General features: G+C 35.8%; 1 pseudogene; it reads right to left on the bottom strand.

The window, feature by feature from the left end:
* Positions 1 to 527: 527 nt before the first annotated feature.
* Positions 528 to 3,866, bottom strand: LOC123787103 (60 kDa heat shock protein, mitochondrial pseudogene; annotated as a pseudogene).
* Between the last annotated feature and the right edge of the window lie 24,074 nt (positions 3,867 to 27,940).

Below are 27,940 nucleotides of genomic sequence, written 5' to 3'. Positions count from 1 at the left end.
ATTGAATATGATTTTCTTCACAAATCAAATTAAATTTCTTTTAAACTGGAAACATTTTATTACCAAAGTGTTATCACATAGTTGAATATTTCTCTGCTTTGTACACAATTATTGTTATTCTCCACAGGAACGCCACTTCTTAACTTCTCATCTGGTGATGGCAAGTATTAAAATCCTGATTTTAACAGAATAGTTAAATGTGGTAAAAATGCCTCAGTGGTTTAAGTTGAAAGCAGTACATTGGAACATGGCTCTTGTACTCAGTTATCAGAAATGTACAAATGTCTTTTTTATTAAAAATGCAAGATAAATTATTTGTCAGCATGGACAATGAGAGCAGCAAACCATCATTTACTGTCAACTGAGACCGGTAACTCATGATTATAGTGATTTTCTTAAACATCAGCCAGTCTTTTCTTTTCTTCAGTCTTTTCCTTCAATTGACTTCTCTGAAGTTACCGGTGAGGAGCACTGCCCTGAGCTTCCTCTCATAGTTCCTTAATAAGGGTAAAGCACTGTTCTAGGAATTAGAATATGCCACCTTTCATTCCACCCATTCCTCCTATTCCAGGGTCCTTCTCTTTGAGAATTTCTGTGACTACAATTTCTGCCATAGCTAACAGAGTGGCCACTCCAGCAGCTTCCAATAAAACAGTTCTTTCAACCATAGTTGGATCCATGATTCCTTTTTCCATCATATTCACATAATCTCCAAACAGAGTGTCATAACTAATTTCTGAGGAACTTTGCATAACTCTCAATTTTCAGTGATCCTTCAACACCTGCATTCTTACAATGGTCATTGCAGGGATTTCAAGTGTTCTTTTAATAATTTCTATGTCGATTTTTGATCTTCATTAGCTGGGGTTATTAAGTCCAAGGCTGAAATGCACTGGTGAAGAGCGCAAACCCCTCCCAAAACTATGCTTTCTTCAACAGCAGTTCATAGCATTGAGGACATCTCTAACTTTGTTTTCATTCATTTCCACACCATTCGTCCCACCAAATTTGGCATAGCTACTCCATCTGAGAGTTTTGCCAGATGATCATTTAGTTTTTCCTTTCCATATTTAATAGTTGTGATATCTAAGTGCTTGATGATTTATTGAATACAGTTTTCAATTCGAGCCTTCCCACCTTTTCCTTTCAAGAGCATGGCATCATCTTTGGTCACAATGACTTCTCCAACTTTTCCTCAGTCTGAGGGTGAACATTTTCAAGATTTAGAGTCAATTTCTCCAAACATGTACTACCAGTAGCAATAACTATGTCTTTCTTCTGGTTCTATTGTCACCAAAACCAAAAGCTTTCACTATAACCTGAAGACCAACTTTTAGTCTATTCAAAACTAATGGACTTAGACCTTCTCCAACAATATCTTCAGTGATGGTGAAGCATTGGCAATTTCAGAAGCAGATACAATGTACTGGATGCTAGAATTTTTCTTTTCATTCAGTAGAACATAGGCATCTTGGAATTCACATTTCTGACCATCAGATGTATTAACAAAGTATGGAGAATTATAACCTCAATCAAACTTCATGCCTTCAGTAATCTCTAATTCTTCATTTAGTATTTTTCCATCCTTTGCTCTGCTAACACCCTCTGTTCCAGCTTTCTTCATTGCATCAGAAACGGTGTTGCCATCCTTTGTCTTCACTTGCAGAAATGACTGCAACCAGAGCAGTTTCTACAGGGGTTGTCCCAAGTTTAGACTGCATCTTACGTTCAGCAATTATAACATCAAGAGATAACATCATACCACTTCTGATTCCCACTGGATTAGCATCTTTGCTAATCTTCCCAAAGCCTTCCTTAGCAACAAAGGGTGCCGGCTCCGTAGCCGTAGTGGTACCACCCTCAGCTTCTTCATGTGTGTTATTGGCAACATCTTGAACAAGTTTAGCATCAATATTTTTATATTTATCCATTAAGTGAATGGATTTTGCAACAGTCACACCATCTTTTGTTACTTTGGGACTTCCACAGCTTTGTTCAATAATGGTTGTTTTCCCTTTGGCCCATAGTATGGCAATAGCAAGGGATAAAAGGTATACACTCTGAAGCATTAGGAGTTGGGAATCTTGGGGCGCCTGGGTGGCACAGTCGTTAAGCATCTGCCTTCGGCTCAGGGCGTGATCCCAGCGTTCTGGGATCGAGCCCCACATCAGGCTCCTCTGCTGGGAGCCTGCTTCTTCCTCTCCCACTCCCCCTGCTTGTGTTCCCTCTCTTGCTGGCTGTCTCTGTCAAATAAATAAATAAAATCTTAAAAAAAAAAAAGGAGTTGGGAATCTGCACCAAATTTTATATCCTTAGTGTATACCTGAGTGAGCTGAGGAGCTAGTGTCTTGGACACTGGCCTTATCTGGCAAAGGTCTGTGGGTAATCAAAGTATGTCTGTGGTGTGCAGGCAGCCACTTAGTGCCTTTGTGGAGAAAAAAATAAAACTATATTTTTTACCTTGTTATTAATTTAATCCTGAGGTATCCTGAGTTAAATTTGAACACCTGAAAGAGAAGGCCTAGATGACTAAAATTCATCTCATATTTATATTATAAACATTATTTTATGCCCTTAGAGTATATATTTGAACACAATTTTCTAATGAGTAAAAGAGGGTCAATGTTTATAGTTGCAAATTAAGAACTGATGAAGCCTATAGATAAAATGTACAAGTTATATGTTAGGCATAATCCCTGACCTATCAAGAAGTCAGTTTTTTATCTACTGTCAGTTTTCTGAGAACTAAATTGAAACTGACTTAATTTTTAAAAATAGAGTGAAGAGCCTTCTGTGCACGCAGAGCTTAAGATAAAAACTCACTTAAATAATGTTCATTAAATTCACTAATCAAGAGATCCTCTGACCTTAACTGGGACTACTGCTTTTTAGTGTATGAGCAGTGTCCTTGTTCAACAACATGAAGAAGCCCTCTGTATTTTATTTCAAAATAAAATTGTTATTGTTATTAAGAATTAATTTTGTTTTAATAAGCTTTTCCCATGGCAGAAAAACATGCAATGTTAAACAAGAAGCCCTCTGTATTTTATTTCAAAATAAAATTGTATATTGTTATTAAGAATTAATTTTGTTGGGGCGCCTGGGTGGCACAGCGGTTAAGCGTCTGCCTTCGGCTCAGGGCGTGATCCCGGTGTTATGGGATCGAGCCCCACATCAGGCTCCTCCGCTATGAGCCTGCTTCTTCCTCTCCCACTCCCCCTGCTTGTGTTCCCTCTCTCGCTGGCTGTCTCTATCTCTGTCGAATAAATAAATAAAATCTTAAAAAAAAAAAAAAAAAAAAAGAATTAATTTTGTTTTAATAAGCTTTTCCCATGGCAGAAAAACATGCAATGTTAAACAAACAAACAAAAAAATTTAAAATGGCTTTATCTACCTTGTGATGTGGTAAAACCTAGTTTCCTAATTATCGTGTAAATGTATATTTTTCTAATACCTATCTAACCAATGACATTAAAGCCTGTTTCCTAAGGTCCAAAGTGTCAATATTTTATAAATCTGTTAATAAATGTGTGTTTATGTATGCGTATGTGTAAATTATATATATATATATATATATATATATATATATAATTTTTTAAAGAATATCCAAGTACTTCTCCCATAATTTAAATTTCGTTTCTTTTTCCAAAATCATATGTAAGCCTAAGAGGAAGATAGGCGTATTTGTGTTTTTGTTTTTGTTTGTTCATTGCTGCCTCCCCAGTGCTTAGATCTATGCCTTCCACCTAAAAGTTTGGTCAGAATATATGTTACAATGTGTGAATAAAATATCACCATTAAAGATTATCCTATACCTGCCAATGTAAGTGAGCAAACAAAAAAATACTTGCCTGAGAAATGTTCATTGCTCATTTATACCGTTTTACTCTATGAAGTTGGTTTTTGCTTGGAATGTCAGTAGTGAGTTAAAATCCATGCCCAAATCTTCATTCAACTGTGGGCCAGAAGAACCCTCAGCTTTTGTGCAAATTAGCCAACCTTTTGCGCAAATTAGCCAACAACAGGAGCAATTCATCCAGATGCTGAATGAGACCCCTGGGGAGCTGGCAGACATCTCAGGTGTAGAAGGTGAGGTAGGTCCATAGGCAAGGAGGCCCTGCAGATAAACTAACTACATCTAGGTGAAGCCACAGAAGAAAGAAATTATAAGGAGGTTGAAGGCCCTGGGCTTCTCAGATAACCTGGTGATCCAGGCCTACTTCTCTTGGGGCGGAGGCGGCGGTGGGGGGGGGGGGGGGACGGCAGGTAGAGAATTTGGCTCTCAACTTCCTCCTGAGTCAGAACTTTGATAGAGAGTGAAGCTGGGAAACCAGGCTGCCCACTGGTCCACCCTTCCCCAACTCTACAAAAAAGGTCATATATATATATGTATGTGTATATATATGTGTATATATGTATGTGTATATATGTGTATATAGGTATGTATATGTGTGTGTGTATACATACACACACACACATATTTTTTTTAAGAAGTGAAAGAAAATAAACCTTAAAACAAAAACACTCCAACTTCCATCTTCCTGGAAGTAGCCCTATTCCTATCTCCTATAGCAGGGTCAGACAGCTATCTCCCATCTCTTACCCCAGCCCCGCCACCTCAAAGGAGCTGACAGATCCTGAGGTGGCAGATGAGCTCCTCTTGGCCTCTATCCCTGCTCTCTGCAGCCAGGAGAGGTGGGTGCTTGCTCCCTCCTCCCCCGAAGAGCCTCTGACACCTCCCTGCCCCTCTTTCTGGGTGAAGGAAAGATGGGGAGCCCCAGACTTTAATACTTCATTATAGGGACCCAAATCTTTCCTTTTGGAGTGAGCACTTGGAGGCCAAAGGCCCCCTCAGCAGTCAGGCCTTGACCTCCAGTTTGCATCCCTGGCTGGGTTAAAAGAGGTATGGTTTGTCCTGCCTGGGGAAGGAGTAAGATCACAGCCACTGTGGAGGTTGAAGCCACCCCCAGACAGCGCCAGGTCCGACCTCCCCCCCCACCCAGGGTGCTGAAGGGCTGAGCCAGAAACAGAGAATAATGCCCTGCAGTTGCTCTTCAAGGAAAAAGCTCTAGAAATAGGCAATGGTGGTGTCCTGGGACATATTTTAGACCCTTTACAGCTGGGAGGGGGGGTGTGAATGGCCCCGAGGACGTGCAGTTGGGACTGCGCTAGGGTTGCTGCAGCCTTGGACCTTGGCCGACCTCAAGTTGTGACCCCAGGGTTCTGCGCCTGGAAGCCCCCGGCCTCTCCCAGCGCCCTGGGCCCCGGGTTCCAGGTGGCTTACAGCTTTGCACTCCACGCATGTGCAGTTCGCCTCCTCGTCGGACGTCCGGCGCTGCCTTCTGCGGAACAAGGTTTGGGCCACAGACCTTCCGGGGTTCCTTGCTGGGCCTCTGGGACGAGGAGCTGCTGCATTGTGAGTCTGATTGTGGGATTTTGTGTGGAGGGGTGGGGGATTAGGGGTTGGCATCAGGAGGATCGGTGTTTGCGCGATAAGTGGCACGAACCAGACACCTCACAAAGGAGCCTGGAAGGAGCGGACTTGGCACGAGGGGGCAAACAGGCGTTTCTCAACCCGGGACTTGCCTCCAGATCCTGTAGAAGTCCCAGGATCCCCGAGCTTTCTCTGGGAAGAGCGTTCAGGCTGTAGGGACTTGGGCCTGATTTTGCCGTTTCCTGCCGTTTCCTCCGAGGCCCAGGGCGCCCGTCTTACTTGCCCCACACCGCTGCCCACACAGCACACCCTGAAGGCTCCAGCGGTGCCATGGTTGCCTTCCCGGGGAACCTCACTCCACCCACCAGCACCGGTCTCTGGCTTTTGGCCCAGAAGATTAATTCAAACTAGAAAAAACGGCATTCATTACTTAAAAAAAAAAAAAAAAAAAAAAAAAAAAAAACTCATGTCTGGAAACAAATGAGTTAGAATTGAAAAGCCTTTCAGATTTTCATAGTTCAAAGGTTCATTCTGACTCTTAATTAAAAGGCGGATGGAAGCTTGAAGAAAGAAAACAGAAAGGTCAGTCAAGAAGGAAAGCAAAGGAGAGGGACTACTAGGGGGAGAAAAAAGGTTCCTTCTGCTTCGATCTATATCCTGTGGTCTGGATCCAGTTTTATGGTATGGCATGGGGTAGGGAGGAATTACTGCATTTTCCCTCATCAAGTAATAGATGTGCTGTGGCAAACAAGTGGTTTGGTTATCTAGCCATGATTATGTTTTCCAAACAAATCTACCAATTTAGAAATACTGGAAGTTTCTGCTGTTGTATTGACTAATTAAGCAGCAACTCCCGGAGACATACATTCAAACTTTTGAAAAGAAATTGCTGTGGTAAATTATTGTGTATCCTCATGTCCTAGGAACTCCAGGAAACAAGAATGGAAGCCAAATAGCAGTATATAGGATATAATATCTCAGGAACACATATGCAGCAAATCATTTTCACCAAATTAACCAAGGAAATTGACCTTTACTGATTTACGGGGGGCCGGAGCAGAGGGAATAGATAACGCATTAGAACCGATACCACATAGCTATTATGTGGAATGGGTCTTGAGTCATTTCATTTTTCTGTTAAATAAAATAGTGACCACAAGATGCTGGGAGACTTTGGGCTGTCTAGTCTGTAGGTATTTACATTACATATGCCTCCTGATGGAATAAAAATATCTTATCATTTTATCTTCCACCATTCCTTTAACAGCTGTTTGGTGTGAGTCACTTCCTATTGCCCATGTGAAAATTCAAGCAAGTATATGACTTTGATATTTATAAGAATGTGTCATTCAGATCTCTTACTGTGGCCAACGGCTTAATTTTCTGATGGTTACCAACTATAGTCCTTTTGAATCTACCACTGAATTCCATAGTCTGCTCATAGCCAATTGCTGCACACAACAGGGATCTTATCCTCATGCAGGATATTGGACTCCCCTAATGGGCGACTTTGACTCAAACATTTTCCATCTGCCTGGAAAAAACTTTCTTAGAGATGTTCTGCAGGCTGAGACAATTCACCCCGGCACCTTCAGGGAGACAGGCCTTGCTTTCAAGTCCGAAGCCTCTCCCAGCCTTCTCTGGCTCCACTTCTTTTTCTTCATAGAAATTTGCCCAAATATATGTATATAATCTTGGTGTCTATTTCCTTGAGTACCCAAACAAGCAATGTCTTTCCTAAAAATTACAAATATGATCTTAGTTAAGAAATTGGAATTTTGAGTACAAACTATTAGTGCAAACTCAGAGCCCATTTTAATGGGAAACCTCCTGTCATCTAGCTCAAGCCTGCTGTCAATAGAAGCCTTACTTGAAATGAAGGCTAAGGCTCCATTGTTGTCTTTTATTTATTTATTTATTTATTTATTTATTTATTTATTTATTTATTTGAGATGGGGCAGGGGTGGTTATTGCTGAGCCATAGGCAGACACTTAACCAACTGAGCCACCCAGGTTCTCCCTGTTCTCTAATCTTACTAGCCAGTTTCTGTCAAGGGTATATGGAAAACAAATGTAAGAGAATAGGAAAGGAGCAGGAAAAGATTTTCCACAGGAAGCTAGATCTCACTCCCTGGGCCTGACAGATACTTAAAGCTGGCTATGTTAAGGAATCTTTCCTTTGGACATTCAACGGTTCCCTTTAGGCTCCTTTGTCTCCAATTTCTTTGACCTAGGTAGATGCATTTATCCCAGTCTTTAGAAATCTACCGTCATCCCAGTTCCTTTCTGCTGGAATTTCTCCATCCTTTGATAGACACACACTGAGATAATGTGACTTATAATACGAAATATATAGTTGGTCTTTGTTCCCATTTCTGGCATAGAGCTCCTAAAATCATTGGAATTTCCTAAGTGATAAGAGCGATAAAGTTGTCTCAGTATTCGTAACCTCTTTCAACTATGACTGAGTTTATGCTAATGAGTTATGTTAATACTAAGGGGGAATGCTAAGGTTGAGAGGGACCCAACCATGTGATTAGAGGGTTGGAACATTCAGTTCCAGAAGGGTAGAGAGGCTGGAGTTTGATTCATTTGCCAATGGTCAGTGATTAATTAATCATGTCCAGGTAACAAAGCCTACATAAAAACCCCAAAGTGATGGGGTTTAGATTGCTGGGTTGGCGAACACATGGAGATGCAGGGGAGTGGTGCTCCCAGAGAGCAGGGAATCTCCATGCCCCTTATCACATAGTTTGTCGTATGCATCTCTTCCATCTGGCTGTTCCTGAGTTATATTGTTTTATAAGAAATTGGTAATCTAGTAACTAAAATGTTTCTCTGAGTTCTGTGAGTCGCTCTGCAAATTAATCAAACCTGAGGAAGGGGTGATGAGAACCTCTGATCTAGACACACACTGTTTCTTGTGCAGCTGAATCTGGTTTAGAGGAAATACTGGCCTAAGCCGTGTCCTGATGAATGCCAGAAATGCACGCCTGTCCTAATGCAGCCATTTCTCTCAGGCTGCCGCAGCCCACTTCAGCTTTTGCCAGCCTGTGTCAAGGACAGGTTCTCTTTGTCTTCCGCTGCAGAGTTACAGGAAAATCATTTCAACTATCTCTCTGAGTTTGAGGTAAAGAGGCAGCAGACTCTATTCTCTGTAGAGCTCACAGATTGGAAGGGCTCTTATCAAAGAGTTCTTATCAATTAAACTTTCTCCCCAGTGGGCATATTTTCTTTCTTTTTTTTTTTTTTATGTTTTTTTTATTACATTATGTTAGTCACCATACAGTATATCCCTGGTTTCTGATTTCTATCTGCATCAAACTTAGGGGTCTGATAGTTGTGGAAATAGTTCTTAAGTAGTTTCTTTGAAAATTTCCAAAAGCTGATTTTTTCCCCCTCATCTTCGAATTTAACACTGATCATAGCTCTTTATATGCGCTTATAGTAAATACACAATTATATTACTTGATTAATTAATTAATTATATTACTTGATTAAAACTTGCCCGGAGATAAAGGATGAGCGGCCGATTAGAGACATAGTATTTGGAGTTTCTTACTTCTGTCATGTTCACAGAAAATTGCTAGATTTACTTAGCAATATTTTGGTGGGTAACTAGGCTTTAGAAATAAATGCACGGTGACAGGTAAATACCTGAGTCAAATAGTTTTTTAGGTGTAATTGGATTATTATATTCCCATTGCGATGAATATTTTACCCACGCTAGTTAATCATAATTAAAATTACATGTAATAATTTGGGAGTTTCACCAGCAGAGTATTTTGGGGTTATTTGTATCCCAGTAGGTATTTGGATATTAATTAAGAAAGAAAGACAAAATGAGAGGAAAATAAAGTTAAGTTGATTTAAAGGAAAAGATAAGTAAGATGGTGATCATGGTTGCAGATTATTAATAATAACATGGGAATTCCTGTACCTCAAGGAGTAATCCTTTTGCAGTTCTGAATAAAACAGTTTTGAATAAAGCTGCTAAGTAAATTTTTAAGATTTTTAATTCTCTCTTTTCATGTGATGCTATCATTTAAGACTTGTAAATCTTATGATATATGGACATATATTAGCCTGAGGAATTCCAAAGTACAAAACCCTACTCACTTCTCTAATCAGTTGTTTTATATGGAGGGAAAAAATGAAATGCAATATTTCCCAAGTTACATTTATATGTAAAAGTTATACTCTGAACACATGTGGGAACCTTTAAATTATTGCTTGAAAATCCTATGTACTTTAAGGTTACATTTTCTAGGAGCACTGTGCAGAATGCATATACATTTGGCATAGTGAACTCAGCACAAATTTGTTCTTTGAAAATATTTCATTTTTTTCTTATTGCACTTGAGAGACTGGACAAATATTTTTCCAGTGTGTAGCTCCATCATGCTACTTAACCTGGTCTTTTCGTCTATTGAAGTTAAACTCAGTTTTTCATAGTTCTCATTATCCAATTGCAGCAGGTTATTGACTTGACTTACTAACATTTACTCTAAGTCTGTAAGGCTTCTCTCCAAAACATGCATCTTTTACATTAATTAATTATACATGTTCTTATTGAACATTTTTTATGTTCTTACTCTGGGTAAACAAGGGTCAGTATAACAACTCTTTTCTTAGTGGAGTTTTTATCTAATCAGTAAAAGAAATTGTCAAATGCATCACTAATCATAAAAAAGTGGGATAATTATACTGGGAATAGGCCCCAGCCCTTAGAGGAGGACATGAGAGGAGTGAGGAGTGAGGATTCTCTCCTGTTTTTATATGTGAACAATATATATGAGAAAGTGTATATGGTAGTAGGTACTTAGGAATCTGAGGACAATTTCCCCTCAGATATATTACCTGTAAATAACAATCATATTTTGTTTCATAGATATGTATGTTGATTTGTGAGCTTATTTAGGGATTTATGTACTTAAGTAAACTAAAAAATTATTTGATCTATAGTGTACCTTCAGTAGAATGAAAACAATGTGATATGGTTTCAATAGGACCCATTAGTAGAAGGAAAGTCAGATTGAATAATTATAAATATGCTTATCTTATATGCTAACAAGTAAAATATAAAAAAGCTGTAAGGGAGAAGGGTGGCTGGGGATGTAATTTAAACAAACACATAAAGAGGCAGTATAAAATAGTGTGTAAGTGTTCAGGCTCTTGGAGACATTCTAAACTTTCAAATCCCATCCCTGTAACTTACTAGCTTTTTTACTTTAGAGAAGTATTTTATATTCCAGTCTTTTTGGTCCCTTTTTCTGTGAAACGGAGATGATAATAGGTTGAACCACATAAAATTGTTATAGTTGGCTATTTTTTTATAGCTTTATTGAGGTGTAAATGATTTACAATAAACTACACACATTTAAAGTGTACAATTTGATGATTTTTCCCAAATACATATATATATGTAAGAAACCATTGCCATAATCAAGATATACACTGAATAGTCACTTCAAAAACTTATCTTGCGCCCCTTTAAAATCCGTGTCTCCTTATCTCCCATCTCCAGGAAGCACTGATTTGCTCTCTGTCTTTATGGATTAGTTTGTCTTTTCAAGAGTTTTTTTTTTTTTAAAGATTTTATTTATTTATTCGACAGAGATAGAGACAGCCAGTGAGAGAGGGAACACAAGCAGGGGGAGTGGGAGAGGAAGAAGCAGGCTCCTAGCAGAGGAGCCTGATGTGGGGCTCGATCCCAGAACTCCGGGATCACGCCCTGAGCCTAAGGCAGACGCTTAACCGCTGTGCCACCCAGGCGCCCCAAGAGTTTTTTTTTTTAATGAATGGAATCATCGTAATAGTACCCTTTTAGTCTGACTCTCATTCAGTATAATTATTTTGAGATTCATGTTTTTGCATGTATCAAGAATAATTGTCGACTAGTATTTCATTGTATGGTTAGTCCATAATTGGTTTATTCATTTAAGTGTTGGTGGACATTTGGATTGTCTTCTGTTTTAGGTGATAATATATAGTTGTTATGAACCTTTGCATATGGAAAACAGAGAAAAATACTTGTTTCTTTGAAATGACCAATAAAATTAGGAAAGTGAGAAGACACAAATCTCTAATGTCAGGAATGACACAGATGACATTACTCCAAATCCTACACACATATTAAGAATAATAAGAGAATATTAACACCCGCCTACTAAGAAATTCGTTAATTAAAATACAGTGGAAAAATTCCTTGAAAGACAAAAATTACCAAAGCTCACTCAAGAAAAAATGAGATATATGAGTAGCCATATATCTCTTGAAGAAATTGCTTTCACAACAATAAAAACAAAACTTTTCGTAAAAAGAACCTTACCCCTAGATGGTTTCATAAATGGTTATACCAAGTAATTGTTAAGTAATAACAATACTACATAAATAGTTCTAGAAAACTGAGGAGGAAAGAATACTGTGTAATGTATTTTATGAGACTAGTATTACTCTGAAACTCTAACCAACTGAAGACATTATAAGACAGAAGACTGTGTAAGAACAAAATCTCCTACAGACCTAGACACAAAAGTTTTTAACAAAAAGCATATCAAATCCAGTTAATATATAAACAGATTAATACATCAGGACAAGTGGTGACTATTCTGGTAATACAACAATTAGTTCAATATTAAAATCAGTGTAATTCACTGTAGCCACAGACTAAAGAAGAAAAACATTATAATTGCCTTGGTAGAAAGATAAAAAGCATTTGGCAAAACTTAACCTTCTTTCAGGATAAAAACTCTCAACCTGATAAAGGGTATCTGTGTAAACCTATTGCTAACATCAAATTCAATGGTAAAAAACTGCATGTCTCCTTGATATTGAGAATGAGGCATGCATATCTATTCTAACCATTTCTATTCAACATTTTACTGAAGGTCTTATCTTAGACAATATGATATGTTACAAAAAAAGAAGAAAGAAAAGAAATACATATTGGAGAGGAAGGATTAAAAAATTTTATTTGCAGGCAACCTGATTTTCTAAATACTACATCTACAGAAAGGGCACCATTTGACAGTTTTAGACTCTCCAAAGAGCTATTCTCTTGTTTTATCTTAATAATAATACAATGTAATTCAAAGGTTATGGTGATTAATTGACATGTTTGAATATGTTAATATACATATGGCATTTATCATTGTGTCTGTTTCCGAGGAAGTTATCTGCAACCATTAGCTAATGCTTTTTGTAATGCATAAAATTGTTTATTATCAGCAAAACTTGGAAACAGCAATAAAACACAATTTAAAATTGAAAAAAAGATAGAAATAATGAGTAGGGACAAAAGTATCGGAAATGAAATATTGTAGCAGGTAGTGTTAGCTTAAAAATCAAACAAAAAAAGACCTCTGAGGAGATGAATAAAAACTTTGGCTCTGAGTTTCCTAACTGTTGATACTAAAAAGTAAACATCTACTATCATCACATGTTTATTAATATCCGTACCATTTAAAAACATTTTTTTTTACAGATAAAGATGTCAACGAGAAGCACAACCATTTCTTTTACTGTGACCAAATAGAGTATGTCTGGACTCTCTTATTAAGGACACAATGCCACTTAGTGACTACAACCCAAGCATTTTTTAATAATAAATAAAATGATAAAATTTTAAGTATATTACATGAAGTTTATATGGTTTTTCCATTTTACAAAGTGAATCTCAGTAAGCTATTTCTACATTGAGTGATAATGTATTTTGAGCAATAATGAGTAGTAATGATGTTAATAATTATTCAGATAGTGCTACATACTAGGCATTGTTATATACTTTACATAATTTAATTCATTTACTATGTATGATCATATTATGAGGTAGTTACTATTATTGCCTATAGTTTAAAGATAAACTGATGCACAGAGAGGTTGAGTGGTTTGGTTAAGTCACACAGTTTGCAAATAACAGAAAGAATTCAAAGGCCAGGTATTTTAGTTCCACAGGTCACTGTCTATCTTTACTGCCTGACCTTTCCTTTTTTGTGATCTTGTAGGTACCATATAGTGCAATAGTTTTTTCATTGTTGATGTTATTGCATGTCTCTAATATTCCCGGGTAGACTTATTTACCTGTTGTGATCATTCAGGGTGGAAAAACCTGCTTCTCTGAAATTTCAACCCTAAGTCCATGTAGGTAAAATTGATGAATCTCATGATTTGAGTCCGAGATAGTGTAATGTTAAGCTCTCAGGATCTTGAGCTAGACTTTGTGAATATATGTTCTTATTCAACTACTTACTAACTCAGTAACATTAGATGAAACACACCACCTCTCAAAACTTTACTTTCTTCATCTGTAATTTTTGAAATAATAATAACTACCACAAGAGATTTATATGAATCAAGAGACAAGATAATTAGCTGTTAGTTGAGATGCATAGAAGGATGAGATTGCTGCTTAACTTTTCTGGAGATAAATAAAAAGAAAAAAAAACATAAAAAATAATTTCTGTGCTCTTTCTTGTATTATTTCCCTTGGAATTAAGTAGCTTTTTTTTTTTTTTTTTGCATCTTTGTTTAGGGTAAGAATTAAATTATTTTAAAATACTAATATTTTGTTTTTCAGTTTCTCCTTTACCAAATGATTCCTAAAATATATACAATAGGGCATTTTTATGTAAGATTATCCATTTTATCAATGCATTGTAATTCCTATATGTTGGAAACAATGGAAAAACAGCAGTTACTCACAAATAACACTTAATACGCTTTATTGTATCTTACTTGTTATTGGACAGTCACCTTAACTAGAACAATTGTTGTTACAAATAAATGCCATGAGATATAATATATAGAATTTAGAACTGTGTCTGGAACCTGTTTTGCAAGGAGTAATTTGTGGTAGTAGCAATAGTAGAATGGCAATAATGGCAGTTGTTTCATTAGACTGCAGGGGGCATTAAGGATAAGAACAATGTGATTTACCCTGGCGTCTACAGGATCTAGTAGCTCCTTAAAAAGGTTGTTTAAATGAATGGATAACTTAGCTAATGAGTGGATGAAGGAATATTTAAACACATAAAAAATGGTAGACTACCATTCTTCCATACCTCCTGCTGTGGAACATGCCAATTTGAAGAAAAATAGAAATATGGTCTGGTTCAGTTTTCACCTAATCTTCAAGAACATGATCATTTTTGTGTCAAAAAACTAGAAGCAGTACAGATAATAGCATCCATGTCCATATATTCTTAGAGAGGTTAGGGAAAATACAAAATAACTCAGTGTTGTCTTGTTAAAAGACTCAGAACTGGGAAAAGCTATGAAAAGTTTAAAAAGTTATAAGAGAAATAGATTCTGATTCATCCTGTTTGTGATATAGGGACTCAAAAAAAGGAAAGGAAAAGAGCATCTTTTTTTAAAGTAAAGATTCCTATCTATTCTGGTTATTAATTTTATTTTAGAAATGGTCCTTAATATTTTCTCTATGAAACTAGTGTTGCATGACTATTATTTAACTAAAGTTATTATTGACATGTGACTAATTCAGAACATACAGTGACTGCATTTGTATTTTCTCAGAATCTGTGTAGTAAAATATGCACTACTTTTTTCTCTTTGTTGCCTTGAATAAATTACTCAAAGAATAAAAAGTATTTTAGTAATATGCTTTAAATGTTTGGTGTACTAAAACATTCTAATAAGTTATAAAAAGCAGAATGAGATAGTTCTTCTGAAGTAAAACTGAGGATTACTCTGATTTAAAAAGTGCTTTATCAGGACACCTGGGTGATGCAGTTGGTTAAGCATCGACTTTGGTTTCCGGCTCAGGTTCTGATCTCAGGGTTGTGCATCTCTGCCTCCTACAGAGTCTTCTTGGGACTTTGACTCCCTCTCCCTCTGCCTCCCTGCCTCGCATGCTCTCTCTCTTTCTAAAATAAATAAATAAATCTTAAAAAAAAAAAGTATTTTATCTGCTATTGTTTTTATATTACCAATGACACAATAATCAAACATTTGATAAAATATAACCTGAAATCTCTTCAATGATTTCTTTTGTAACCCTGATGTTCAGATAATCTTGTAAAATTCTTGTAAGGGCAGTAAAATTTGGAAGGCCATTGTCAATGACTGAGAGTTCACAGAGGTAGTAATTTGTTATATTGCTGAGATAATCATAATGGGCACCAAGTGTTCATCTTTGGAGAAAACCTCTTTAAGGGTCAAAACATGGTCAGGTAATGGACTTTTGTATAAGGACAAATCAATGAATAACTGTCTCTTAATATTTACAGATGGATACAAATGGTGGTTACATAGAAATCACAAATTCTATAATAACAGTCTCTCTACTAGTTTTTAATAGGGATATTGAAAGAGACCAGAATAGACTCAATGAAGAGTCTAACAATTTTAAGTGCTTATTCTATAAGTCACCGAAAGTATTTTCTTTGCTGGAAACTAAGGTAAAAAGGTAGTATCATAAAAATCATACAGTTTTAGAAAGTTAATATTGTGTAGAGTCATTCAAGATAAGGCACTTGGGAAGGCAGATTTGAGGACATGGAAACATATATTCTTAAAATAGTGTGTGCTTACATGACCTAAAAAATATAATTAAAAATAGGTAAACAACAGGGGTGCCTGGCTGGCTCAGTCAGTGGAGCATGTGACTCTTGAACTTGGGGTTGTGTGTTCGAGACCCACATTGGGTGTAGAGATTACTTAAAAATTTTTAAATGGGGGTGGCTGGGTGGCTCAGTCAGTTAACTGTCTACCTTTGGCTCACGTCATAATGTGAAGTCCTGGGATGGAGCCTCATTAAGGCTCCCTGCTCAGCAGGGAGTCTGCTTCTCCTTCTCCCTCCCCCCTCTTGTGTTCTCTCTTGCTTGGTCTCTCTCACTACCTCAGATATATAAAGTCGTTTAAAAATTTTTCAAACAATAGGGGCGCCTGGGTGGCATAGCGGTTAAGTGCCTGCCTTCGGCTCAGGGTGTGATCCCGGCATTATGGGATCGAGCCCCACATCAGGCTCCTCTGCTGGGAGCCTGCTCTTCCTCTCCCACTCCCCCTGCTTGTGTTCCCTCTCTCGCTGGCTGTCTCTATCTCTGTCAAATAAATAAATCTTTAAAAAAAAAATTTTCAAACAATAGGTAAACAACAACAATAAAACAATTGATTATCCACTGCATGCTAGGAATTGTATCATGTTTAGATAGGCATCATTTTATCTAATCCTCATGAATTTCGCTCATCCATTGTTTTTCAGTGAGCAACTATTTAAATTTCTTTTTTTTAAAGATTTTATTTATTTATTTGACAGAGAGTGAGACAGCCAGCGAGAGAAGGAACACAAGCAGGGGGAGTGGGAGAGGAAGAAGCAGGCTCCCAGCGGAGCAGGGAGCCCGATGCGGGGCTCGATCCCATGACCCTGGGATCACGCCCTGAGTCGAAGGCAGATGCCTAACGACTGAGCCACCCAGGCACCCCCTATTTAAATGTTTGATGAACTAAAAGAAGCTGGGACTTTGGAAAAAGAAGAAAAGTAGCATGTGAAAGATACCAGGGAGGTAAATAATTTAAAGGACTTTCACATTGGCCCTAAGTGCCAGAGGAAGTCTCTGGAGTATTTTGAGGAGTCCTATGATCTGATTTATGTTTTGACAGGATTACATTGGCTGTTGTCCTGAGCACTGAAACTTTCTAATTCATTAATCCAGATTAAGAATGATGGTATCTTGCAACAGGCAAATAGCAGTAGATAAGGTGAGAAGGAACTAGATGTTTTATTTTTCTAAAACAGAGGCCAAAGGATGTATTGAAACAGCACATGTAAGCTGTAAGAGAAGACTGGATTTGAGTATGTTGCTAAAGTTTTTACTTGATGGGGTTTTGTTAGCAGGGAAAAGTTGTTGAAAAAGCAGGTTGAAAAGATGGAGAAGAACAGTAGTTTAGTTCAGGGCATGTTGAGTTTCTGTCAAGGAGGAAATTGAATAAGTTTGGACCTATCTAGTAGGTAATTGGAAGATTGATCTGCTCAGAGCTCAGAGGAAAGTTCTGACTGTAGGTATACATTTGAAATGTACAAAAATATGCACAAAAATAGCACACAGATAAAGGCATGTGAATATTGAGCTCATGAAGTAAGTGGTTATAAAGGTAAAAGAGAAGAGTTAAGAGGCAGAGCTCTGGGGAATTGAAATGTTAAGGAAATAAAGAGAATCTTTCAAAGGAGATAGAGGAAGAGTCATTGCCATCGGTGGATAATCAGGGGAGAAATTAAATGGTCTGATAGCCATGTGAAGAATGTGTTTCAAAGAGAAGAGAGTGATCAACTATTCATAGTTAAATGGAATGCTAAATTGTGTGCCCACCTTTATCCAAAAATGTTAGATTATAATCACGTTCTCTGGTAATTAGAGATCTCTTCAGGGAGCCAAAGGCAATATATGTAGTCATTGGATAATGGTAGGCCAATAATGAGACTCAGCCATTCACTAAAAAAAGTATATGGCACATATGCTTGAAGACACCAGGTACCTAACAAGAGAGTGGAGAAATAAATGTAAGCCAGATCTGAACAGGATGGAAGTCCAATTGAGATGAGACTAGCAATTCGTGCCCCTTTGCCCTGTTTCTTAAGTCACATTTTTTTGAGGAGAGTAAGTAGGCTAAGAAGCTGAGTTAAAGTTTTAACTTAGTTGTTGGGCTAAGGCAGCAGACATTCGTGTCAAGAACACAAGAGGGAACCCTGGTGAACCCATTTTCTCCAATCTCAATTCCTGAAATTGGGTTAAGTGATTGCAGACTAAATGTGCCCCTAGTACAGGGTGAAAGCAAGATAAAGTTCCTAAGAGATTCATATGATGTACCTCAAGTTACTGCTACAATTTTTATGGATATTTTTTGCTCCATAAAAAAATAACCACCCAGAAGGGGAGAAAGAACAGCATGAACAAAAGCAAAGAAAATTACAGAAAATAAAAGTAGATTAAAGAACTTCTAGATAACGAGTCATCAGACTCTCATATAAAATAACTATATTTAGTATTTTAGAAATATAAAAAAAGTTAAACATGTGGTAGAAACTAGGAACTTCACATATGTAATAGCCAAACTTAAAAACTCAATAGGTGGATTTAATGACCTATTTCCTACAACCAAAGAGAAAATGAGCAGGAAGAGTGAGAAAGAAAGAAGATGGAGAAAGTACTCACATGGGACAGGCTATATCTAGAGACTACAGAAGAGAAGCAAATTCAACGCAAAGCAGAAAGAGATAAGAGAAGAAATAGAAATTTATGAGGAGGAAAATATAATAAGAATAAAAATCAAATTCTCAGAATTTTGGGGGGATGTTCTAGTAAAACTGATAACTCCCTGGTGAATTGAATCAAGAAATAAGAGAACAGCTACCTAATATCAGAAATGTTGAAAAAGGAACATCATTAAATATCATTATAAGAGGATATAAATAAATTTATGGATTAAACAGATAAATTTGAAGAAATTATAATTTATATAATCTTACATATAAATAACTAAAAAATCTGGATAGTTTTATAAACAATAAAGGAATTGAATATAAAATACATATTTTTTAATCCCACTAAAAAGCGATTTAGGTCCAGAAGACTTCATTCATAAATTCTAAGCATGAATGGAAAAATCAAGACCAATCCTATATAAACCTTTGCATATATTTTTTTAAGGGAAAACTCTATGAAACCAGCCTAATTTTGACAATGAAAAGACAAGCATCTTAAGAAAGAGAAACCCAGGCTAGCTAATGAATATAGGATTAAAAATTATAAACAAAATATTAATGACCCAACTTAAAGACTATTTGAAAAGGATTACACATTGCAATCAAGATTGGTTTTGTTCTAGGAATGCAATATTGTTTTCACCCTCAGATACCAATCAGTGTAATTCACCAGATTAGCAGAATGAGAAAATCTACACAATTATTGCAATAAAGGTAGAAAAAGGATAGTTAAAATACAAACTCAAGGGGTGCCTGGGTGGCACAGCGGTTAAAGCGTCTGCCTTCAGCTCAGGGCGTGATCCCGGCGTTATGGGATCGAGCCCCACATCAGGCTCCTCTGCTAGGAGACTGCTTCTTCCTCTCGCACTCCCCCTGCTTGTGTTCTCTCTCTCGCTGGCTGTCTCTATCTCTGTCGAATAAATAAATAAAATCTTAAAAAAAAAAAAATACAAACTCAATTTTTGTTGAAATTTCTCGGCAAATTAAAAATAGAAGAAAATTGTATTAAGATATTAAATTTTATATAACAAAAACTACATTAAAAATCATAGTGGATGGTGAAATGTTGAAAGTTTTCTTCTTGTGATCAGAAATTAGGGAGAAGACTCATAGTCACTTTTATTATTGTACTGGGGGTATTAGCCAGCAGAATAAGGAAGATAGTTAACAAAAATATAAATACTAGAAATGAAGAAGTAAAATTTCATTCTAACCGAAATGCGTTATTTTTATCTAGAATATCTAAATGAATATAGGATTAAATAAAATATTTTATAAGCGTGGTAGATGCAGGTCCAAAATATGAAAATAAACTGACCAGAACAAAAAGCCAATATATGAACAATTACTAAAATTACTCAAAATAACAAATATTTAGGAATAGAGTGCATATAAATTATTAATAGCTCTTCAAAGCAAAATATAAAATACTTTTAAGAGCAAACCCAAATAAATGGAGGAATATATCCTGTCCATTGGGGGAATATATATATTGAAAAATTTATTTAAAGGACTTACCCAATTGTGAGGTCTGGCAAGTACAAAATCTGTAGAGAGATGGCAGGGTGGAAACTCATGTAGAAGTTTCTGTTATGGCCTTAGGCAGAATTTCTTCATCACTAGGAAAGCTCAGTTTTTGCTTTGAAGCCCTTTTGACTGATTGGATGAGGTCCACCAACAAGGGTAGTCTGCTTTATTTAAAGTCAACTGATAGTAAATGTTAACCGAATCTGCAAGATACCTTCACAGCAACCCCTAGATTATTGTTTGATGAAATTCGTGGGACTATAATATAACCAAATTGACACTTAAAGGTAATCACAGTAGAGCAATTGATAAATTAGCCATTATCTTTCCCATTTACCTACGAGAAAACAATCATTGATTTTATGTAAGATCCCCAGTTTCACTAAACTTACTTGTGGCTAAGATTTTCATTCAGGTCTAGTAGTCTCTCAAATTCAAAATTTTAACAAGTATATTATAAAATGAACACAAAAATATTTTAAAAATTGTATTTAGAACAAAGTGGTATTTCTCTGGTTTCCATTTGTCTCTCTTTTCCCTCATGTGTGAGAAGTTGAGTAACAAAGAGTCGTATGTAGTCAGAATTCCACTGTGGAGAACTAACTCTTCTGGTCATAGAGCAGGGAGAGGAAATGATTCTGGACAAGAATGGAAAGTGGTCCTGTCAACATTCCATATCCAACAATCCTGTATTTTCTTTGGTAATTGAGATCACTGGTTTAGTGCTACTAACATTTTTTTCTTTAGAGTATGAAATATAAATATTTGATCTGAATTTTCTTTGATGAATGCTTAATGTTTAGTGCCAATTGCATTTTAAGCTGCTTAATGTCAAGTCATTTGGAGACATAATGAGATGACAAAAAAGGCATTTTACTTTATTGACAAAAAAGGTTGAAGAGCACATTTTTTCATACTCTTTCACAAAATAAACAACTCCTAACTCGTTTTAGCTTTTCAGATAAAATATTGCATTATCATATTGTAGGTAGTGAGGTCAATTAGTACATGCTTCTACAAAGTGTTCTGTTCTTAGCATCAAAGGAGTTACTAGTAAAAGGTTGTGCTTGTCAACTTCATTCATATTCAATTTGTCTAAATTATAAACATTCTGTCTTAAAAGCCTTTATATTCTCTGAGCTGCTCAATTACATTACTACTCTGTCGAACTGTCAAATTTATATTTCTTCAATCATATGTTTTTTTCTCAATCCATCTTTGGCCATCCTTCTCAAACATGACTTAAAAAAAACATTTTATCTATTTTAAGTTCTCTAAATGGCAAAGTGTATAGCTTAAACTTTGTATTATTTGTAAAGGTGCTTACATTTCTGACAATATTATGGAACATTGAGTTTGATCAATGATCTGTGATATGGGTAAATTCTTATTGTTAAACAGTCAATAATATTTCTTTGTCTTCTACATTAATTATTAAGTAAATGTTGTATTTCCATGTTATTTATCATGAGACAAATATTACATGGAGGTGGTTGAGGATTAGGGAACACACGCAAAGGGAAAAGTCAGATTTTGTCCAGGAGCATCCTTTCCTCCTGATCTATCTTCCCTATTAGAAAACAGGAATGTTAAAAGTAAAAGGATAGGAAAAGATAATCCATACGTTGTAAAAATAATAAAGCCAGTTTAGTAACACTAACATCATAGAAGAGTTTCAGGCAAAAATCATTGCTGAACTTAAAGAGGGACATCCCATAGTAATAAAATTAAATCAATTTATAAATAAATAAAATTAAATAAATTAAATAAAAAGTTAAATATCCATATATAACAACACTGTTCCTATGCATGTAATAACAAGATTTAAAATATATGAGGCAAAACTGACAAATAATAGGAGAAATGGATAAATTCAGAATCAAACTTGGAAATTTTGAAGAAACCTCTCAGTAAATGATAGGGGCCATGTAGAAAAAATAATAATAAATAAATATTTGTATATGTATATATATATATATATATACACACACTATATGTATATATTATAAGTATGTATATATATTGAACAGCATGAAAAACAAAAGTGATATATATAAAGCACATCAACCAATACCTCCACAATGGAAAGTATTTTCAAATGTACTTGGATCATGTACTGTTCAATTAAGAAGAAGCCTACACTAATTTCAAAGGACAAATTAAAATCTAAATAAATTATGTTCTTTAACAACAGTGGGATTAAGCTAGAATTGAATAATAGAAAGGTAAGTGGGAAATCCATTAGGCAAACAAGCAGTATATTTCTGAATAACCCATAGCATAAAGGAGAAATAAAACTAGAAATTTGAATGTTCCAAACTGGAAAATGGGAACAGGACAGTGATTGTGAGGGAGCCAAAGCCATACATAGAGGGAAATTTATAGCCTAAATGTTTATATTAGAAAAGAAGAAAAGCTCAAAAAAAATTAATAGGGCTTTCTTAATAATCTAGAAAAAGGATATTAAATTAAACATAAATGCAAGTAAAAGAAAAAAAGAGAAAAAGGACATTAAGTTAAGCATAAATGCAAGGAGAAAGGAAATAAAGAGAAAATGAGAAATCAATAAAACGAAAAAAATGTGCAAAGAAGAGTTCAGCAAACCAAAACTTAAGTTCTTTGAAAATTAAATAAAATTGCTAGGCTGCTAGCAGGTCTTATATAGAATAAAAGAAAAAAATACAAATTGCCAATACTGGGAATGAAAATAAGAGATTACCACTTCAGATTTTTAAAATATAAAAATAATATGCACAACTCTAGGAAAATAAATTCAAAAAATTTGGATGAATGGACATATTTCTTAAAAAATATAGCTTGATAAAAACAAAAAGAAAGGAATAAAACCTCTGTGTGGTCCTATAGTTATTAAAGAAATATGAAATATAAATCAAAACTTTTCTACAAAGAAAAGTATGTTCAGTGATAAATTATTTTAAATATTTAAATAATAATAGCATCAATTTTAAATGAAATCTTCTAGAGACTCAAAACAAACTTATAAAGAACCTCTTCCTAATTCATTTTATGACGTCATCAAACCTTTCTGAAGGCAAAACAAGACAATAATATTAAAAAATAATGGTCAATTTCTTTAATAAATAAAATTCTAAATATTACCAAAGATAAGATGAACAAATAAAATTCCAAAATAAGTTAAAAGGACATTTCATCACAAATAAAGGAAGTTTACATACTAGAATGTAAATTTAGTTTAACATTTGATAGTATCAACAGAAAAAACAATCATCTCCATAAAAACCATAAAAACATTTAATAAATTTCAACATTTATAAATGATAAAGAACTTTCAACATTCTAGAAATAAAAAGGAATTGTTATTGTATAATCTGTATAGAGCTAACATGACACTTTGGGGAAACCATGCATCAAATTCAATATAATCTAGGGGTTTTTCTTCTTTTTTTCTTTGTCTTTTTTTTTTCATTTTCTTTTCTTTCTTTCTTTTTTTACCAAAAGCAATATTAAACTATAGACATTTTGCTAAGAGTATTCCACAGATAGGGATTCTCCTCCTAGCAAACGTCATTAGTCATTTTATCAGGAGGTAAGCTGTCAGCCTATTTACAAAGAAATTGGACCAGGCCATCTGCTTTCTTTCCTAGGAAGAATATTCAGTAATATGAGAGAAACAGGTTGCAGACCAAACAAATTTGCTCTAACTCTTTCTTTCCACAGAAAAACACATGCCCTAGATTTTCTTATGGTAAGTGAATTTGATTTTTATTTTGATTCTAGGAAATCAATTTATATTTCCTGTATCATGGATACAGAAAGTTTTTTTTTTAAATTTTATTTAGATAAGTAAATATGTCTATTACCTAGTCTTGTTTTGCAGCACCTTTTTTGCTCACTTGGACCTATAACAAGATAGCTTCATTATGCTGCTTCTGTTGTCAAAATTGTAAAAACAGCTAATTGCAGACATCATTAACTATTTCAAGTCCTGACTTCACCGGTGACAAAAATTCTTTGCTTGATCAAACTTTTAGTCAGACTCCTAAACTTTCTTCTCAGCTCATTTGTATACTTTCTTGTAAATTCCAGTTTTAGCAAGAATCTTGCTAATAAGTCAGTAACAAAAATCCTCCACTCTCATTGTCTGATCACCCTTGATATCTAAACAGGTTCCTCATCTTCCACCTTCTCTCAGGTCTTGTCTGAACACATTAGGTCTGGTTAGCCAAATCTCCCCTTCTATGTTACCTCTTAGTAATTCCCCGTTCACTGACCCCCACCCTGCTCCAAGGCTATAAATTTATTTTTTTTAAAAAAAGATTTTATTTATTTATTTGACAGAGAGATAGCCAGTGAGAGAGGGAACACAGCAGGGGGAGTGTGAGAGGAAGAAGCAGGCTTCTAGCAGAGGAGCCTGATGTGGGTCTGGATCCCAGAACGCCAGGATCACGCCCTGAGCCGAAGGCAGATGCTTAAGGACTGCGCCACCAAGGCGCCCCTAAGGCTATAAATTTCTACTTACCCAGGCTGTATTGAAGTTAAGCCCAATCTCTTTCCCCCACTGCAAAATCCCATTGCAGGTGTCACCATACCTATTGTGATGGTCTTGAATAAAGTCTGCCTTACCATCTTTTAACAAATGTTCTCACACACACACACACACACACACACACACACACACACACACACAGACACACTCACACTGGTCCTGTTTGTCAGTGATTAGTGGAGTCAGTGCAACAGTTTACTAGATCAGCAAATATGTGAGGAGCAATGACAATTTTGAGTAACAGGTCTCAGTTCACCAGAATTTTTTTAATTAATATTTTTTCCTGGTTAAGGGTAAAAAAAAAAAAAAAAGAAGCAGGAACAAGAAAACAGAATCAGGTGTTCTGTGGTAGTTGTAGGATTGACAGCTAAATTCTGGATTTTTCTACAAGCACAAGACTGATACTTCTTTCTCTGCTTGCACACTTAAGAGCTCCGAGTTCCAGAAATCAGGTGCAAGTAGGAGATATTCTCGTATTAGTGATAGAAACATAATTTCTTGAGGTAGCCAATGCAGTCAAATGGCCCATTGTGAACAAATTCTAACCAGCAGCTTACCTAAGCTAATAAAGAATTTTTGTGGTGTACTGTTATTTTTTGTTGTTAAATCTTTAAAAAAAAAAAAAAGTCATTTAGAGGCAGGGAGATGAGTGGTTTTGCTTTTGTTTGCAGCAACCAGTCAGGAAAAGTTCAGTTCAGCTCAAATCATTATGTTCAGGGAAGCATATTAATTCTGCTTTGATTTGAGAGAGAGTTGCTTATTCAAGTGTTGATAGAGCCTGGATGTACATCATGAGGCACTAGAACATAAAGATTAAAGGAAGATGCTTAATAAAGAGAAAGTCTTGATTTAAATTCTCAATTGTGACATTGGTCTAGAACAAACGTCTCTGTACTATAAATTGATCATACGTAGATGAAGATGATTAAAACGGCATGTGGTGGTGTGAGGATTACATGCTATATGTATGGTGCTTAGGATAGTTCCCAGAACACTGCACACAATAGAGGTAAGCTATCACTATATAATGAACAGGATGATGGCAAAAGGGTCTAGGCAGAAGGGACTTTTTGCTGTCGGGCAGATCCATGTGAGGATCTAGGAGGGCTCATAAAGAGCAAACACATATCGTAAGCAGCGCTGAGGGTACAGTTAAATAGGGACTAAATATATAGGGAATGAGACTGTCAGTTACAAGAGCCAGGTCCCAGTCATTTCTGATTTTAAGTTAGAGTTAACTCTATTTTTACTCTCTTCTTTTGGAAGTCTACCCCCAAATTAAAGAGGACAAGTACAGGTTTTAAAAAATTAGTAGATATCTGTAACCCTAAATTAAAATATATGAGGGAGAAGTACTAAATGCAGGCAAGCTCAAAATGGGGTGATTAAGATCAAGTCACCTACAAATAAAATGGGTAGAAAACTGTAGATCTCAAAAGCAAAATTTTGTTCTCTGAGGAAGAAAGCTAACACCTCCTTATCTGGGTCAATTAGGAGTATTCACAGGTTGTATTGTGAACTTTCTTGAACCACACGTTATCACAAATTAGCGTGAGAAACCGTTCTGAACCAAGGATGCCAAAAACAAAACCAACCAAACAATCAAAAACAGGGTGGGGTATATTTATGGGCAGATGTCTGTTTATGAGGCACATTGAGGCGAGAGTCTCAATTTCAAACAGCCCTGTAGTTGCTAATGCATGTATACTTGGAGACAAAACAATTTTTTTAAAGAAATAATATTTTGCAGTGGGTAGGGACCACCTTAACTGGGTCAAACTGATATTAGGTATTTGTCAGTATGATGCAATGGGAAGTAAATAATATCACTTATATAGTTTTGCTAAGAAAAGTTTTAAACTGACTCTAACCATGAAAAAAATGATCAGACAAATTGGGGTTGTGCAACAATCCGTAAGAAAAGTGGTGTGGAATCTTGAACAATGTCAATTCCACGAAAGACAACAGGTCAGGGGACTCTTATGAACTAAAGGAGATCAAAGAAACAGAATTACAAGAGGCAGTCCATATCAGTCACTGGATCCTGGAAAGAAAATAGCCACAAATGACATTTTGGGGAAAATTGGGGCAATATGAATATGGGCTGAATAGTAGGTACTATTAGAGAATTAATGTGAAATTTCTTATGTGTGATAATGGTAGTTTTTTAAAAATTATATTGTGGTAAGAACTTCACATGATATTTATCCTCTTAATGGGTTTTTACATGTACAGTACAATATTGTTATCTATAGGCACAATGTTGTACCGCAGATCTCTAGAACTCACCCATCTTTCGTAACTGAAATTGTATGCCCCCTGATTAGCGGTTCATTTTCCTCTCTGGAGTCTCTGGCAACCACAATTCCATTCTTTGTTTCAATGACTTTGACTATTTGAGACACCTTACAGAAGTGGAATCATGTAGTATTTGTCTTTCTGTAACTGACTTTTTCACTTAGCATAATTTTCTCCAGCTTCATCCAAGTTGTTACATATTGCAGAATTTCCTCTTTGTGTGTGTGTGTGTGTGTGTGGCTAACAGTCCACTGAATGAATATTGCAATTTTAAAAATCCATTCATTTGTCAATGGACATTTAGGTTATTTCTACATTTTGGCTATTATGAATAGTTGCACTGAACATGGGAATGTTACTATCTCTTTGAGATTGTGATTTCAGTTCCTTGGGATAAATACTCAGAAGTGGTATTGCTGGATTATATGGTAATTCTATTTTTAATTTTTTGAAGAAACTCCATACTGTTTTCCATAGTAGCTGTACCATTTTGCATCCCCACTACTGTTATACAGAAATTGCAATTTCTCTACAACCTTGCAAACACTTGTCCTTTGTTTTTTGATAATATCCATCCGAAGAGGTATGAGGTGATACCTCACTGTGATTTTGATTTGCCTTTCTTGATGATTAGGGATGTTGAGCATTCTATCATATACCTGTTAGCCATTCGTACGTCTTCTTTAGAAAGAATTCTGTTCGAGCGTTAGCCCGTTTTAATTGGCCTATTAGTTATTTTTGCTGTTGAGTTGTAGCAGTTCCTGATATGTTTTGGGCATTAACCTCTTATCAGATATATGGTCTGCAAATATTGTCTCCCATTCCTTTTTGTTCTGATTTGTTTCCTTTTTAGTTTTTTATATAGTCCCACTTGTCTATTTTTGCTTTTGTTGCCTGTGATATTCATGAAATAATTTCCAAAACCTATCTCAAG

The sequence above is a fragment of the Ursus americanus genome, chromosome 17 (assembly GCF_024610735.1).
Source record: "Ursus americanus isolate L20-20 chromosome 17, mUrsAme1.1.p, whole genome shotgun sequence".
Lineage (NCBI taxonomy): Eukaryota > Metazoa > Chordata > Mammalia > Carnivora > Ursidae > Ursus > Ursus americanus.
This window is presented reverse-complemented; position numbering and strand designations above follow the sequence as displayed.